The sequence below is a fragment of the Scyliorhinus torazame genome, chromosome 4 (genome assembly GCF_047496885.1).
Source record: "Scyliorhinus torazame isolate Kashiwa2021f chromosome 4, sScyTor2.1, whole genome shotgun sequence".
NCBI lineage: Eukaryota > Metazoa > Chordata > Chondrichthyes > Carcharhiniformes > Scyliorhinidae > Scyliorhinus > Scyliorhinus torazame.
Window position 1 is genome coordinate 55,999,671 of NC_092710.1, and position 17,257 is coordinate 56,016,927.

At 44.0% G+C, this 17,257-nt stretch overlaps 7 non-coding genes across 7 annotated transcripts; all 7 read left to right on the plus strand.

Annotated features, from left to right (window-relative positions):
* The first annotated feature begins 1,786 nt into the window (after positions 1–1,786).
* trnas-aga (transfer RNA serine (anticodon AGA)) lies at positions 1,787–1,868 on the plus strand. The gene has a single exon. It is a non-coding gene; the product is annotated as a tRNA-Ser (tRNA).
* A 3,861-nt stretch (positions 1,869–5,729) lies between these two features.
* trnaf-aaa (transfer RNA phenylalanine (anticodon AAA)) lies at positions 5,730–5,811 on the plus strand. Its single transcript has one exon. It is a non-coding gene; the product is annotated as a tRNA-Phe (tRNA).
* Positions 5,812–7,705: 1,894 nt separating this feature from the next.
* trnas-aga (transfer RNA serine (anticodon AGA)) lies at positions 7,706–7,787 on the plus strand. The gene has a single exon. It is a non-coding gene; the product is annotated as a tRNA-Ser (tRNA).
* Positions 7,788–9,695: 1,908 nt separating this feature from the next.
* On the plus strand, positions 9,696–9,777 carry trnas-aga (transfer RNA serine (anticodon AGA)). The gene has a single exon. It is a non-coding gene; the product is annotated as a tRNA-Ser (tRNA).
* Positions 9,778–11,674: 1,897 nt separating this feature from the next.
* Positions 11,675–11,756, plus strand: trnas-aga (transfer RNA serine (anticodon AGA)). The gene has a single exon. It is a non-coding gene; the product is annotated as a tRNA-Ser (tRNA).
* A 1,903-nt stretch (positions 11,757–13,659) lies between these two features.
* On the plus strand, positions 13,660–13,741 carry trnas-aga (transfer RNA serine (anticodon AGA)). Its single transcript has one exon. It is a non-coding gene; the product is annotated as a tRNA-Ser (tRNA).
* Positions 13,742–15,645: 1,904 nt separating this feature from the next.
* trnas-aga (transfer RNA serine (anticodon AGA)) lies at positions 15,646–15,727 on the plus strand. The gene has a single exon. It is a non-coding gene; the product is annotated as a tRNA-Ser (tRNA).
* The last annotated feature ends 1,530 nt before the right edge of the window (positions 15,728–17,257 follow it).

Here is a 17,257-nt window from a genome sequence, read left to right on the forward strand (position 1 = left end):
CTCTATTTGAAAAGTCGGGACACATTTCAACATGTGTTATTATTCAGTGATTGGAAAAGTACACAGCGCTTTCTGGATAAGAATTTGACAATGGAACATATGCTATTAATTAGTGAACGGAGATGTACATTCAGCTTGCTGATGAAGACTTAGGACATGGGCAAGCGTCATTGACCAGGGAGGGGAGAAGTAAAATGCCTGAATCATGCGAGCAACAATTCCAATTTTCAATTTTGTCCAGGGATTGGCTATCGTGAATGTAGAAAAGCTAGCGTTTCGAAACAAACCTGTTGGACGTTAACCTGGTGTTGTAAGACATCGTACTGTGCTCACCACAGTCCAACACCGGCAACTCCAAATCATGGCTATCTCCAAGCTAAGACAATGTGAATGCTTTTTGGATAGTGTATATCGCAAATATATTGTAGATGGTTGAATAAATACTCGAAATTAAGAGGGAACAAGTCAAGACCAGCATGGAGAGAAATAATCCTCACTCACCCGTCAGTCAGGAATATTGGCTGTCTCCCAAGCACTGGATCCGGGTTCTGTTACCGAGCATTGCCAATTTAACCTTAGGGCGATCAAATGAGGACTCTCAAGTCGCGAACGTTGCTTTGTGACTCTAAAGACGTCCGTGGGTGCAATTCAAATAACCATAGTTTCAAACTCCACCTACCTTCCATTGAACTCAGGCTTCTTCTTTATTGTTAACAATGACTTGCCATTGTGGGTTTGATGGCAGACCCGATTTGTTGCATTAAGAGGAGAAAGTGATTGAGGAGTATGTGGAAATGAACCAAAATGGGAACGTCTCGCCGTCCGTGGTTTGGAAGGTATGGAAGGCGGGAGTGAGGGGAGGTCATTTCATTCAAGACAAAGGTAGTTAGCGAGGCGCGTTAGGAAGGGCAGCGTTGATCGGGGAGATGTCGGCGGGCGATGGAATATATCTGATGCACACGGAAGAGGGACATGTAGTGAGGAGGAAGGAGTTGCCGGTGAAGTTTGATCTTCTATCGGAAGAGAGGGCGGTTCAGCAATGGAGGTCCGAAAGGGATTGGCTTTGAGTATGGTGAGCAAGCCATTGAATTGCTGACGGGTCATTTCCATCGGCAGGCAGCAGCGAGGGAGGTGGGAGGGAGTATTTCTGCATCTGAATGTGAACTGGTTCGTGGATTTAGAAGAATGTTCAGAATATTTTTGTGACATTTGGGCATTTTGGATCTGAAGCGAGGGGAGTATCGAACTGATATTTGACAATAAATGTAAAATCCTCTCTTTAGTTGATGCGGAGTGGAAACGTTAACTCCGTTTCTCTCTCCACTGATGATGCCAGACCGGCTGAGTTTTCCCTGAAGTTTCTGTTTTTGTGTGTTGAAATTTAATGGATTTGCTTTAACCCATATGTTTCTGGACCCTGAGGATAATTCCTGCATTTTCAGAATCCAGCACTAACTCCAGTTTGTATTGTGATTTCTGTCGGTGCATTATCGCCCTGTCATCAAATACAGAAAGAAAATGCACAGAGTCCAACAGCAAATTGCGAATTTCAATCAAATCAAATGGCATTTCCTAATTCAACAAAGTGGTGCTATCAAAACTTTCCTATAGCAACCTTAACAAAGCTATTGGCTCATCTCGGGTTTGGATTTCGTCAGGTTCTGAATGAAAGACTACTTATTGTGAACTCAATAATATTCAGAATTGTATTATGCGTGTCTGCCTGCTCCTACCGAATAAAAAAATACCTTCCGCGTCAAATCACCGAAGCAGCTTTTGCGCTCATGTAGTCGTGGCCGAGTGGTTAAGGCGATGGACTAGAAATCCATTGGGGTCTCCCCGCGCAGGTTCGAACGCTGCCGACAACGTATGTTCTTTTTCTCATTCAGGTTCAAGTTTCACCACGTTCTTTGGAACGAATGGTGTCTGATACGAAATAGTATCCCGCACTTTGCAAAAAGAAGAGTTGTTTTTCCCAACAGAGTGCGCTCTATTTGAAAAGTCGGGACACAGTTCAACGTGTGTTATTATTCAGTCATTGGAAAAGTACACAGCGCTATCTGGATAAGAATTTTACAATGGAACATATGCTATTAATGAGCGAACGGAGATGTGCATTCAGCTTGCTGATGAAGACTTAGGCCATGGGCAAGCGTTGTTGACCAGGGAGGGGAGAAGTAAAATGCCTGAATCATGCGAACAACAATTCCAATTTTCAATTTTGTCCAGGGATTGGCTATGGTGAATGTAGAAAGGCAAGTGTTTCGAAATAAACCTGTTGGACGTTAACCTGGTGTTGTAAGACATCTTACTGTGCTCACCACAGTCCAACACCGGCAACTCTAAATCATGGCTATCTCCAAACTAAGACAATGTGAATGCTTTTTGGATAGTGTATATCGCAAATATATTGTAGGTGCTTGAATAAATACTAGAAATTAAGAGGGAACAAGTCAAGACCAGCATGGAGAGAAATAATCCTCACTCACCCGTCAGTCAGGAATATTGGCTGTCTCCCAAGCACTGGATCCGGGTTCTGTTACCGAGCATTGCCAATTTAACCTTAGGGCGATCAAATGAGAACTCTCAAGTCGCGAACATTGCTTTGTGACTCTAAAGACGTCCGTGGGTGCAATTCAAATAACCATAGTTTCAAACTCCACCTCCCTTCCATTGAACTCAGGCTTCTTCTTTATTGTTAACAATGACTTGCCATTGTGGGTTTGATGGCAGACCCGATTTTTTGCATTAAGATGGGGAAAGTGATTGAGGAGTATGTGGAAATGAACCAAAATGGGAACGTCTCGCCGTCCGTGGTTTGGAAGGTATGGAAGGCGGTAGTGAGGGGGGGAGGTCATTTCATTCAAGACAAAGGTAGGTAGCGAGGCGCGGGAGGGAGGGCAGCGTTGATCGGGGAGATGTTGGCGGGCGATGGAATATATCTGATGCACACGGAAGAGGGACATGTAGTGAGGCGGAAGGAGATGCCGGTGAAGTTTGATCTTCTATCGGAAGAGAGGGCGGTTCAGCAATGGAGGCCCGCAAGGGATTGGCTATGAATATGGTGAGAAAGCCATTGGATTGCTGGCGGGTCATTTCCATCGGCAGGCAGCATCGAGGGAGGTGGGAGGGAGTATTTCTGCATCTGAATGTGAACTGGTTCGTGGATTTAGAAGAATGTTCAGAATATTTTTGTGACATTTGCGCATTTTGGATCTGAAGCGAGGGGAGTATCGAACTGATATTTGATAATAAATGTAAAATCCACTCTTTAGTTGATGCGGTGTGGAAACGTTAACTGCATTTCTCTCTCCACTGGTGATGCCAGACCGGCTGCGTTTTCCCTGAAGTTTCTGTTTTTGTGTGTTGAAATTTTATGGATTTGCTTTAACCCAGATGTTTCTGGACCCTGAGGATAATTCCTGTATTTTCAGAATCCAGCACTAACTCCAGTTTGTATTGTGATTTCTGTCGGTGCATTCTCGCCCTGTCAACAAATACAGAAAGAAAATGCACAGAGCCGAACAGCAAATTGCGAATTTAAATGAAATCAAATGACATTTCCTAATTCAACAAAGTGGTGCTATCAAAGCTTTCCTATAGCAACCTTAACAAAGCTATTGGCTCATCTCGGGTTTGGATTTCGTCAGGATCTGAATGAAAGAATATTTATTGTGAACTCAATAATGTTCAGAATTGAATGATGTGTTTCTGCCTACTCCTACCGAATAAAAAAATACCTACCGCGTCAAATGACGGTTAAGACGATCGACTAGAAATCCATTGGGGTCTCCCCGCGCGGGTTCGAACCCTGCCGACAACGTATGTTCTTTTTCGCATTCAGGTTCATGTTTCACCATGTTCTTTGGAACCAATGGTGTCTGATGCGAAATGGTATCCCACACTTTGCAAAAAGACGAGTTGTTTTTCCCAACAGAGTGCGCTCGATTTGAAAAGTCGGGACACAGTTCAACATGTGTTATTATTCAGTGATTGGAAAAGTACACAGCGCTATCTGGATAAGAATTTTACAATGGAACATATGCTATTAATTAGTGAACGGAGATGTACATTCAGGTTTCTGATGAAGACTTAGGCCATGGGCAAGCGTTGTTGACCAGGGAGGGGAGAAGTAAAATGCCTGAATCATGCGAGCAACAATTCCAATTTTCGATTTTGTCCAGGGATTGGCTATGGTGAATGCAGAAAAGCTAGTCTTTCGAAACATACCTGTTGGACGTTAACCTGGTGTTGTAAGGCATCGTACTGTGCTCACCACAGTCCAACACCGGCATCTCTAAATCATGGCTATCTCCAAACTAAGACAATGCGAATGCTTTTTGGATAGTGTATATCGCAAATTGATTGTAGATGGTTGAATAAATACTAGAAACTAAGAGGGAACAAGTCAAGACCAGCATGGAGAGAAATAATCCTCACTCACCCGTCAGTCAGGAATGTTGGCTGTCTCCCAAGCACTAGATCCGGGGTCGCTTACCGAGCATTGCCAATTTAACCTTGTGGCGATCAAATGAGGACTCTCAAGTCGCGACTTGCTTTGTGACTGTAAAGACGTCCGCGGTTGCAATTCAAATAACCATAGTTTCAGACTCCATCTACCCTCCATTGCACTCAGGTTTCTTCTTTATTGTTAACAATTACTTGCCATTGTGGGTTTGATGGCAGACCCGATTTTTTGCATTAAGAGGAGAAAGTGATTGAGGAGTATGTGGAAATGAACCAAAATGGGAACGTCTCGCCGTCCGTGGTTTGGAAGGTATGGAAGGCGGTAGTGAGGGTGGGAGGTCATATCATTCAAGACAAAGGTGGTTAGCGAGGCGCGTTAGGAAGGGCAGCGTGGATCGGGGAAATGTTGGCGGGCGATGGAATATATCTGATGCACACGGAAGCGGGACATGCAGTGAGGAGGAAGGAGTTGCAGGTGAAGTTTGATCTTCTATCGAAAGGGAGGGCGGTTCAGCAATGGAGGCCCGAAAGGGATTGGCTATGAGTATGGTGAGCAAGCCATTGGATTGCTGACGGTTCATTTCCATCGGCAGGCAGCAGCGAGGGAGGTGGGAGGGAGTATTTCTGCATCTGAATGTGAACTGCTTCGTGGATTTAGAAGAATGTTCAGACTATTTTTGTGACATTTGGGCATCTGGATCTGAAGCGAGGGGAATATCGAACTGATATTTGATAATAAATGTAAAATCCTCTCTTTAGTTGATGCGGAGTGGAAACGTTAACTCCGTTTCTCTGTCCACTGATGATGCCAGACCGGCTGAGTTTTCCCTGAAGTTTCTGTTTTTGTGTGTTGAAATTTAATGGATTTGCTTTAACCCAGATGTTTCTGGACCCTGAGGATAATTCCTGCATTTTCAGAATCCAGCACTAACTCCAGTTTGTATTGTGATTTCTGTCGGTGCATTATCACCCTGTCAACAAATACAGAAAGAAAATGCACAGAGTCCAACAGCAAATTGCGAATTTAAATCAAATCAAATGGCATTTCCTAATTCAACAAAGCGGTGCTCTCAAAACTTTCCGATAGCAACCTTAACAAAGCTATTGGCTCATCTCGGGTTTGGATTTCGTCAGGTTCTGAATGAAAGAATACTTATTATGAACACAATAATGTTCAGAATTGTATTATGTGTGTCTGCCTGCTCCGACCGAATAAAAAAATACCTTCCGCGTCAAATCACCGAAGCAGCTTTCGCGCTTATCTAGTCGTGGCCGAGTGGTTAAGGCGATGGAATAAAAATCCATCGCGGTCTTCCCGCGCAGGTTCGAACCCTGCCGATTACGTATGTTCTTTTTCTCATTCAGGTTCAAGTTTCACCACGTTCTTTGGAACGAATGGTGTCTGATACGAAATGGTATCCCGCACTTTGCAAAAAGAAGAGTTGTTTTTCCCAACAGAGTGCGCTCTATTTGAAAAGTCGGGACACAGTTCAACGTGTGTTATTATTCAGTCATTGGAAAAGTACACAGCGCTATTTGGATAAGAATTTTACAATGGAACACATGCTATTAATGAGCGAACGGAGATGTACATTCAGCTTGCTGATGCAGACTTTGGCCATGGGGAAACGCTGTTGACCAGGGAGGGGAGAAGTAAAATGCCTGGATCATGCGAGCAACAATTCCAATTTTCACTTTTGGCTATGGTGAATGCAGAAAAGCTAGTGTTTCGAAACATACCTGTTGGACGTTAACCTGGTGTTGTAACACATCGTACTGTGCTCACCACAGTCCAACACCGGCATCTCTAAATCATGGCTATCTCCAAGCTAAGACAATGCGAATGCTTTTTGGATAGTGTATATCGCAAATTGATTGTAGATGGTTGAATAAATACTAGAAATTAAGAGGGAACAAGTCAAGACCAGCATGGAGAGAAATAATCCTCACTCACCGTCAGTCAGGAATATTGGCTGTCTCCCAAGCACTGGATCCGGGTTCTGTTACCGAGCATTGCCAATTTAACCTTAGGGCGATCAAATGAGGACTCTCAAGTCGCGAACGTTGCTTTGTGACTCAAAAGACGTCCGCGGGTGCAATTCAAATAACCATAGTTTCAAACTCCACCTACCTTCCATTGAACTCAGGCTTCTTCTTTATTGTTCACAATGACTTGCCATTGCGGGTTTGATGGCAGACCCGATTTTCTGCATTAAGATGGGGAAAGTGATTGAGGAGTATGTGGAAATGAACCAAAATGGGAACGTCTCGCCGTCCGTGGTTTGGAAGGTATGGAAGGCGGTAGTGAGGGGAGGTCATTTCATTCAAGACAAAGGTAGGTAGCGAGGCGCGGGATGGAGAGCAGCGTTGATCGGGGAGATGTTGGCGGGCGATGGAATATATCTGATGCACACGGAAGAGGGACATGTAGTGAGGAGGAAGGAGATGCCGGTGAAGTTTGATCTTCTATCGGAAGAGAGGGCGGTTCAGCAATGGAGGCCCGCAAGGGATTGGCTATGAATATGGTGAGAAAGCCATTGGATTGCTGGCGGGTCATTTCCATCGGCAGGCAGCATCGAGGGAGGTGGGAGGGAGTATTTCTGCATCTGAATGTGAACTGGTTCGTGGATTTAGAAGAATGTTCAGAATATTTTTGTGACATTTGCGCATTTTGGATCTGAAGCGAGGGGAGTATCGAACTGATATTTGATAATAAATGTAAAATCCTCTCTTTAGTTGATGCGGAGTGGAAACGTTAACTGCATTTCTCTCTCCACTGGTGATGCCAGACCGGCTGCGTTTTCCCTGAAGTCTCTGTTTTTGTGTGTTGAAATTTAATTGATTTGCTTTAACCCAGATGTTTCTGGACCCTGAGGATAATTCCTGCATTTTCAGAATCCAGCACTAACTCCAGTTTGTATTGTGATTTCTGTCGGTGCATTATCGCCCTGTCAACAAATACAGAAAGAAAATGCACAGAGTCCAACAGCAAGTTGCGAATTTAAATCAAATCAAATGACATTTCCTAATTCAACAAAGTGGTGCTATCAAAGCTTTCCTATAGCAACCTTAACAAAGCTATTGGCTCATCTCGGGTTTGGATTTCGTCAGGTTCTGAATGAAGAATATTTATTATTAACTGAATAATGTTCAGAATTGTATGATGTGTGTCTGCCTGCTCCTCCCGAATAAAAAAATACCTTCCGCGTCAAATCACCGAAACAGCTTTGGCGCTCGTGTAGTCGTGGCCGAGTGGTTAAGGCGTTGGACTAGAAATCCATTGGGGTTTCCCCGCGCAGGTTCGAAACCTGCAGACTACGTATGTTCATTTTCTCATTCAGGTTCAAGTTTCACCACGTTCTTTGCAACGAATGGTATCTGATGCGAAATGGTATCCCACACTTTGCAAAAAGACGAGTTGTTTTTCCCAACAGAGTGCGCTGTATTTGAAAAGTCGGGACACAGTTCAACATGTGTTATTATTCAGTGATTGGAAGAGTACACATCGCTTTCTGGATAAGAATTTGACAATGGAACATATGCTATTAATTAGTGAACGGAGATGTACATTCAGCTTGCTGATGAAGACTTAGGCCATGGGCAAGCGTTATTGACCAGGGAGGGGAGAAGTAAAATGCCTGAATCATGCGAACAACAATTCCAATTTTCAATTTTGTCCAGGGATTGGCTATGGTGAATGTAGAAAGGCTACTGTTTCGAAACAAACCTGTTGGACGTTAACCTGGCGTTGTAAGACATCTTACTGTGCTCACCACAGTCCAACACCGGCATCTCCAAATCATGGCGATCTCCAAACTAAGACAATGCGAATGCTTTTTGGATAGTGTATATCGCAAATATATTGTAGGTGGTTGAATAAATACTAGAAATTAGGAGGGAACAAGTCAAGACCAGCATGGAGAGAAATAATCCTCACTCACCCATCAGTCATGAATATTGGCTGTCTCCCAAGCACTGGATCCGGGTTCTGTTACCGAGCATTGCCAATTTAACCTTGTGGCGATCAAATGAGAACTCTCAAGTCGCGAACGTTGCTTTGTGACTCTAAAGACGTCCGTGGGTGCAATTCAAATAACCATAGTTTCAAACTCCACCTACCTTCCATTGAACTCAGGCTTCTTCTTTATTGTTAACAATGACTTGCCATTGTGGGTTTGATGGCAGACCCGATTTTTTGCATTAAGACGGGTAAAGTGATTGAGGAGTATTTGGAAATGAACCAAAATGGGAACGTCTCGCCGTCCGTGGTTTGGAAGGTATGGAAGGCGGGAGTGAGGGGAGGTCATTTCATTCAAGACAAAGGTAGGTAGCGAGGCGCGGGATGGAGGGCAGCGTTGATCGGGGAGATGTTGGCGGGCGTGGAATATATCTGATGCACACGGAAGCGGGACATGTAGTGAGGAGGAAGGAGTTGCAGGTGAAGTTTGATCTTCTATCGAAAGGGAGGGCGGTTCAGCAATGGAGGGCGCAAGGGATTGGCTATGAGTATGGTGAGCAAGCCATTGGATTGCTGACGGGTCATTTCCATCGGCAGGCAGCAGCGAGGGAGGTGGGAGGGAGTATTTCTGCATCTGAATGTGAACTGGTTCGTGGATTTAGAAGAATGTTCAGAATATTTTTGTGACATTTGGGCATTTTGGATCTGAAGCGAGGGGAGTATCGAACTGATATTTGATGATAAATGTAAAATCCTCTCTTTAGTTGATGCGAAGTGGAAACGTTAACTCCGTTTCTCTCTCCACTGATGATGCCAGACCGGCTGAGTTTTCCCTGAAGTTTCTGTTTTTTGTGTGTTGAAATTTAATGGATTTGCTTTAACCCTTATGTTTCTGGACCCTGAGGATAATTCCTGCATTTTCAGAATCCAGCACTAACTCCAGTTTGTATTGTGATTTCTTTCGGTGCATTATCGCCCTGTCAAAAAATACAGAAAGAAAATGCACCGAGTCCAACAGCAAATTGCGAATTTAAATCAAATCAAATGACATTTCCTAATTCAACAAAGTGGTGCTATCAAAGCTTTCCTATAGCAACCTTAACAAAGCTATTGGCTCATCTCGGGTTTGGATTCCGTCAGGTTCTGAATGAAAGAATATTTATTGTGAACTCAATAATGTTCAGAATTGAATGATGTGTTTCTGCCTACTCCTCCCGAATAAAAAAATACCTTCCGCGTCAAATGACACCGAAGCAGCCTTTGAGCACGTGTAGTCGTGGCCGAGTGGTTAAGGCGATGGACTAGAATTCCATTGGGGTGTCCCCGCGGAGGTTCGAACCCTGCCGACTACGTCTGTTCTTTTGCTCATTCAGGTTCAAGTTTCAACATGTTCTTTGGAACGAATGGTGTCTGATGCGAAATGGTATCCCACACTTTGCAAAAAGACGAGTTGTTTTTCCCAACAGAGTGCGCTGTATTTGAAAAGTCGGGACACAGTTCAACATGTGTTATTATTCAGTGATTGGAAAAGTACACAGCGCTTTCTGGATAAGAATTTGACAATGGAACATATGCTATTAATTAGTGAACGGAGATGTACATTCAGCTTGCTGATGAAGACTTAGGCCATGGGCAAGCGTTGTTGACCAGGGAGGGGAGAAGTAAAATGCCTGAATCATGCGAGCAACAATTCCAATTTTCGATTTTGTCCAGGGATTGGCTATGGTGAATGCAGAAAAGCTAGTGTTTCGAAACATACCTGTTGGACGTTAACCTGGTGTTGTAAGACATCTTACTGTGCTCACCACAGTCCAACACCGGCATCTCTAAATCATGGCTATCTCCAAACTAAGACAATGCGAATGCTTTTTGGATAGTGTATATCGCAAATTGATTGTAGATGGTTGAATAAATACTAGAAACTAAGAGGGAACAAGTCAAGACCAGCATGGAGAGAAATAATCCTCACTCACCCGTCAGTCAGGAATGTTGGCTGTCTCCCAAGCACTAGATGCGGGGTCGCTTACCGAGCATTGCCAATTTAACCTTGTGGCGATCAAATGAGGACTCTCAAGTCGCGAACTTGCTTTGTGACTGTAAAGACGTCCGCGGTTACAATTCAAATAACCATAGTTTCAAACTCCATCTACCCTCCATTGCACTCAGGTTTCTTCTTTATTGTTAACAATTACTTGCCATTGTGGGTTTGATGGCAGACCCGATTTTTTGCATTAAGAGGAGAAAGTGATTGAGGAGTATGTGGAAATGAACCAAAATGGGAACGTCTCGCCGTCCGTGGTTTGGAAGTTATGGAAGGCGGTAGTGAGGGGGGAGGTCATAGCATTCAAGACAAAGGTGGTTAGCGAGGCGCGTTAGGAAGGGCAGCGTGGATCAGGGAAATGTTGGCGGGCGATGGAATATATCTGATGCACACGGAAGCGGGACATGTAGTGAGGAGGAAGGAGTTGCAGGTGAAGTTTGATCTTCTATCGAAAGGGAGGGCGGTTCAGCAATGGAGGCCCGCAACGGATTGGCTATGAGTATGGTGAGCAAGCCATTGGATTGCTGACGGGTCATTTCCATCGGCAGGCAGCAGCGAGGGAGGTGGGAGGGAGTATTTCTGCATCTGAATGTGAACTGGTTCGTGGATTTAGAAGAATATTTTTGTGACATTTGGGCATTTTGGATCTGAAGCGAGGGGAGTATCGAACTGATATTTGATAAAAATGTAAAATCCTCTCTTTAGTTGATGCGAAGTGGAAACGTTAACTCCGTTTCTCTCTCCACTGATGATGCCAGACCGGCTGAGTTTTCCCTGAAGTTTCTGTTTTTGTGTGTTGAAATTTAATGGATTTGCTTTAACCCATATGTTTCTGGACCCTGAGGATAATTCCTGCATTTTCAGAATCCAGCACTAACTCCAGTTTGTATTGTGATTTCTGTCGGTGCATTATCGCCCTGTCAACAAATACAGAAAGAAAATGCACAGAGTCCAACAGCAAATTGCGAATTTAAATCAAATCAAATGGCATTTCCTAATTCAACAAAGACGTGCTATCAAAACTTTCATATAGCAACCTTAACAAAGCTATTGGCTCATCTCGGGTTTGGATTTCGTCAGGTTCTGAATGAAAGAATACTTATTATGAACACAATAATGTTCAGAATTGTATTATGTGTGTCTGCCTGCTCCGAACGAATAAAAAAATACCTTCCGCGTCAAATCACCGAAGCAGCTTTTGCGCTCATGTAGTCGTGGCCGAGTGGTTAAGGCGATGGACTAGAACTCCATTCGGGTGTCCCCGCACAGGTTCGAACCCAGCCGTCTACGTATGCTCTTTTTCGCATTCAGGTTCAAGTGTCACCATGTTTTTTGGAACGAATGGTGTCTGATGCGAAATGGTGTCCCACACTTTGCAAAAAGACGAGTTGTTTTTCCGAACAGAGTGCGCTCTATTTGAAAAGTCGGGACACAGTTCAACATGTGTTATTATTCAGTGATTGGAAACGTACACAGCGCTATCTGGATAAGAATTTTACAATGGAACATATGCTATTAATTAGTGAACGGAGATGTACATTCAGCTTTCTGATGAAGACTTAGGCCATGGGCAAGCGTTATTGACCAGGGAGGGGAGAAGTAAAATGCCTGAATCATGCGAGCAACAATTCCAATTTTCGATTTTGTCCAGGGATTGGCTATGGTGAATGCAGAAAAGCTAGTGTTTGGAAACATACCTGTTGGACGTTCACCTGGTGTTGTAAGACATCGTACTGTGCGCACCACAGTCCAACACCGGCATCTCCAAATCATGGCTATCTCAAAACTGAGACAATGTGAATGCTTCTTGGATAGTGTATATCGCAAATATATTGTAGATGGTTGAATAAATACTAGAAACTAAGAGGGAACAAGTCAAGACCAGCATGGAGAGAAATAATCCTCATTCACCCGTCAGTCAGGAATGTTGGCTGTCTCCCAAGCACTAGATGCGGGGTCGCTTACCGAGCATTGCCAATTTAACCTTGTGGCGATCAAATGAGGACTCTCAAGTCGCGAACTTGCTTTGTGACTGTAAAGACGTCCGTGGGAGCAATTCAAATAACAATAGTTTCAAACTCCACCTACCTTCCATTGAACTCAGGCTTCTTCTTTATTGTTAACAATGACTTGCCATTGTGGGTTTGATGGCAGACCCGATTTTTTGCATTAAGATGGGGAAAGTGATTGAGGAGTATGTGGAAATGAACCAAAATGGGAACGTCTCGCCGTCCGTGGTTTGCAAGGTATAAAGGCGGGAGTGAGGGGAGGTAATTTCATTCAAGCAAAGGTCGGTAGCGAGGCGCGGGAGCGAGGGCAGCGTTGATCGGGGAGATGTTGGCGGGCGATGGAATATATCTGATGCACACGGAAGAGGGACATGTAGTGAGGAGGAAGGAGTTGCCGGTGAAGTTTGATCTTCGATCGAAAGGGAGGGCGGTTCAGCAATGGAGGCCCGCAAGGGATTGGCTATGAATATGGTGAGAAAGCCATTGGATTGCTGGCGGGTCATTTCCATCGGCAGGCAGCAGCGAGGGAGGTGGGAAGGAGTATTTCTGCATCTGAATGTGAACTGGTTTGTGGATTTAGAAGAATGTTCAGAAAATTTTTGTGACATTTGGGCATTTTGGATCTGAAGCGAGGGGAGTATCGAACTGATATTTGATAATAAATGTAAAATCCTCTCTTTAGTTGATGCGGAGTGGAAACGTTAACTCCGTTTCTCTCTCCACTGATGATGCCAGACCGGCTGAGTTTCCCCTGAAGTTTCTGTTTTTGTGTGTTGAAATTTAATGGATTTGGTTTAACACATATGTTTCTGGACCCTCAGGATAATACCTGCATTTTCAGAATCCAGCACTAACTCCAGTTTGTATTTTGATTTCTGTCGGTGCATTATCGCCCTGTCAACAAATAATGAAAGAAAATGCACAGAGTCCAACAGCAAATTGCGATTTTAAATCAAATCAAATGGCATTTCCTAATTCAACAAAGCGGTGCTATCAAAACTTTCCTATAGCAACCTTAACAAAGCTATTGGCTCATCTCGGGTTTGGATTTCGTCAGGTTCTGAATGAAAGAATATTTATTGCGAACTCAATAATGTTGAGAATTGTATTATGTGTGTCTGCCTGCTCCGACCGAATAAAAAAATACCTTCCGAGTCAAATCACCGAACAGCATCTGCTCTCGTGTAGTCGTGGCCGAGTGGTTAAGGCGATGGACTAGAAATCCATTGGGGTTTCCACGCGCAGGTTCGAACCCTGCCCACTACGTATGTTCTTTTTCTCATTCAGGTTCAAGTTTCACCACGTTCTTTGGAAGGAATGGTGTCTGATGCGAAATGGTATCCCACACTTTGCAAAAAGACGAGTTGTTTTTCCCAACAGAGTGCGCTCTATTTCAAAAGTCGGGACACAGTTCGACATGTGTTATTATTCAGTGATTGGAAAAGTTCACAACGCTTTCTGGATAAGAATTATACAATGGAACATATGCCATTAATTAGTGAACGGAGATGTACATTCAGCTTGCTGATGAAGAGGTCGGCCATGGGCAAGCGTTATTGACTAGGGAGGGGAGAAGTAAAAGCCTGAATCATGCGAGCAACAATTCCAATTTTCAATTTTGTCCAGGGATTGGCGATGGTGAATGCAGAAAAGCTCGTGTTTCGAAACAAACCTGTTGGACGTTGACCTGGTGTTGTAAGACATCGTACTGTGCTCACCACAGTCCAACACCGGCATCTCTAAATCATGGCTATCTCCAAACTAAGACAATGTGAATGCTTTTTGGATAATGTGTATCGCAAATTGATTGTAGATGGTTGAATAAATACTAGAAACTAAGAGGGAACAAGTCAAGACCAGCATGGAGATAAATAATCCTCACTCACCCGTCAGTCAGGAATGTTGGCTGTCTCCCAAGCACTAGATCCGGGGTCGCTTACCTAGCATTGCCAATTTAGCCTTGTGGCGATCAAATGAGAACTCTCAAGTCGCGAACTTGCTTTGTGACTGTAAAGACGTCCGCGGGTGCAATTCAAATAACCATAGTTTCAAACTCCATCTACCCTCCATTGCACTCAGGTTTCTTCTTTATTGTTAACAATTACTTGTCATTGTGGGTTTGATGGCCGACCCGATTTTTTGCATTAAGAGGAGAAAGTGATTGAGGAGTATGTGGAAATGAACCAAAATGGGAACGTCTCGCCGTCCGTGGTTTGGAAGTTATGGAAGGCGGTAGTGAGGGGGGAGGTCATATCATTCAAGACAAAGGTGGTTAGCAAGGCGCGTTAAGAAGGGCAGCGTGGATCGGGGAAATGTTGGCGGGCGTGGAATATATCTGATGCACACGGAAGCGGGACATGTAGTGAGGAGGAAGGAGTTGCAGGTGAAGTTTGATCTTCTATCGAAAGGGAGGGCGGTTCAGCAATGGAGGCCCGCAAGGGATTGGCTATGAGTATGGTCAGCAAGCCATTGGATTGCTGACGGGTCATTTCCATCGGCAGGCAGCAGCGAGGGAGGTGGGAGGGAGTATTTCTGCATCTGAATGTGAACTGGTTCGTGCATTTAGAAGAATGTTGAGAATATTTTTGTGGCATTTGGGCACTTTGGATTTGAAGCGAGGGGAGTATCGAACTTATATTTGATAATAAATGTAAAATCCTCTCTTTAGTTGATGCGAAGTGGAAACGTTAACTCCGTTTCTCTCTCCACTGATGATGCCAGACCGGCTGAGTTTTCCCTGAAGTTTCTGTTTTTGTGTGTTGAATTTTAATGGGTTTGCTTTAACCCATATGTTTCTGGACCCTGAGGATAATTCCTGCATTTTCAGAATCCAGCAGTAACTCCAGTTGTATTGTGATTTCTGTCGGTGCATTATCGCCCTGTCATCAAATACAGAAAGAAAATGCACAGAGTCCAACAGCAAATTGCGAATTTAAATCAAATCAAATGGCATTTCCTCATTCAACAAAGTGGTGCTATCAAACCTTTCCGATAGCAACCTTAACAAAGCAATTGGCTCATTTCGCGTTTGGATTTCGTCAGGTTCTGAATGAAAGAATACTTATTATTAACACAATAATGTTCATAATTGTATTATGTGTGTCTGCCTGCTCCTCCCGAATAAAAAAATACCTTCCGCGTCAAATCACCGAAGCATCTTTTGCGATCATGTAGTCGTGGCCGAGTGGTTAAGGCGATGGAGTAGAAATCCATTGGGGTCTCCCCGCGCAGGTTCGAACCCTGCCGATTACGTATGTTCTTTTCCTCTTTCAGGTTCAGGTTTCACCACGTTCTTTGGAACGAATGGTGTCTGATGCGAAATGGTATCCCACACTTTGCAAAAAGACGAGTTGTTTTTCCCAACAGAGTGCGCTCTATTTGAAAAGTCGGGACACAGATCAACATGTGTTATTATTCAGTGATTGGAAAAGTACACAGCGCTTTATGGATAAGAATTTGACAATGGAACATATGCTATTAATTAGTGAACGGAGATGTAAAGACAGCTTGCTGATGAAGAGTTAGGCCATGGGCAAGCGTTATTGACCAGGGAGGGGAGAAGTAAAATGCCTGAATCATGCGAGCAACAATTCCAATTTTCAATTTTGTCCAGGGATTGGCTATGGTGAATGTAGAAAAGCTAGTGTTTCGAAACAAACCTGTTGGACGTTAACCTGGTGTTGTAAGACATCTTACTGTGCTCACCACAGTCCAGCACCGGCATCTCCAAATCATGGCTATCTCCAAACTAAGACAATGTGAATGCTTTTTGGATAGTGTATATCGCAAATATATTGTAGATGGTTGAATAAATACTAGAAATTAAGAGGGAACAAGTCAAGACCAGCATGGAGAGAAATAATCCTCACTCACCCGTCAGTCAGGAATATTGGCTGTCTCCCAAGCACTGGATCCGGGTTCTGTTACCGAGCATTGCCAATTTAACCTTAGGGCGATCAAATGAGGACTCTCAAGTCGCGAACGTTGCTTTGTGACTCGAAAGACGTCCGTGGGTGCAATTCAAATAACCATAGTTTCAAACTCCACCTACCTTCCATTGAACTCAGGCTTCTTCTTTATTGTTCACAATGACTTGCCATTGTGGGTTTGATGGCAGACCCGATTTTTTGCATTAAGATGGGGAAAGTGATTGAGGAGTATGTGGAAATGAACCAAAATGGGAACGTCTCGCCGTCCGTGGTTTGCAAGGTATGGAAGGCGGGAGTGAGGGGAGGTAATTTCATTCAAGGCAAAGGTAGGTAGCGAGGCGCGGGAGGGAGGGCAGCGTTGATCGGGGAGATGTTGGCGGGCGATGGAATATATCTGATGCACACGGAAGAGGGACATGTAGTGAGGAGGAAGGAGTTGCCGGTGAAGTTTGATCTTCTATCGAAAGGGAGGGCGGTTCAGCAATGGAGGCCCGCAAGGGATTGGCTGTGAATATGGTGAGAAAGCCATTGGATTGCTGGCGGGTCATTTCCATCGGCAGGCAGCAGCGAGGGAGGTGGGAGGGAGTATTTCTGCATCTGAATGTGAACTGGTTCGTGGATTTAGAAGAATGTTCAGAATATTTTTGTGACATTTGGGCATTTTTGATCTGAAGCGAGGGGAGTATCGAACTGATATTTGATAATAAATGTAAAATCCTCTCTTTAGTTGATGCGGAGTGGAAACGTTAACTCCGTTTCTCTCTCCACTGATGATGCCAGACCGGCTGAGTTTTCCCTGAAGTTTCTGTTTTTGTGTGTTGAACTTTAATGGATTTGCTTGAACACATATGTT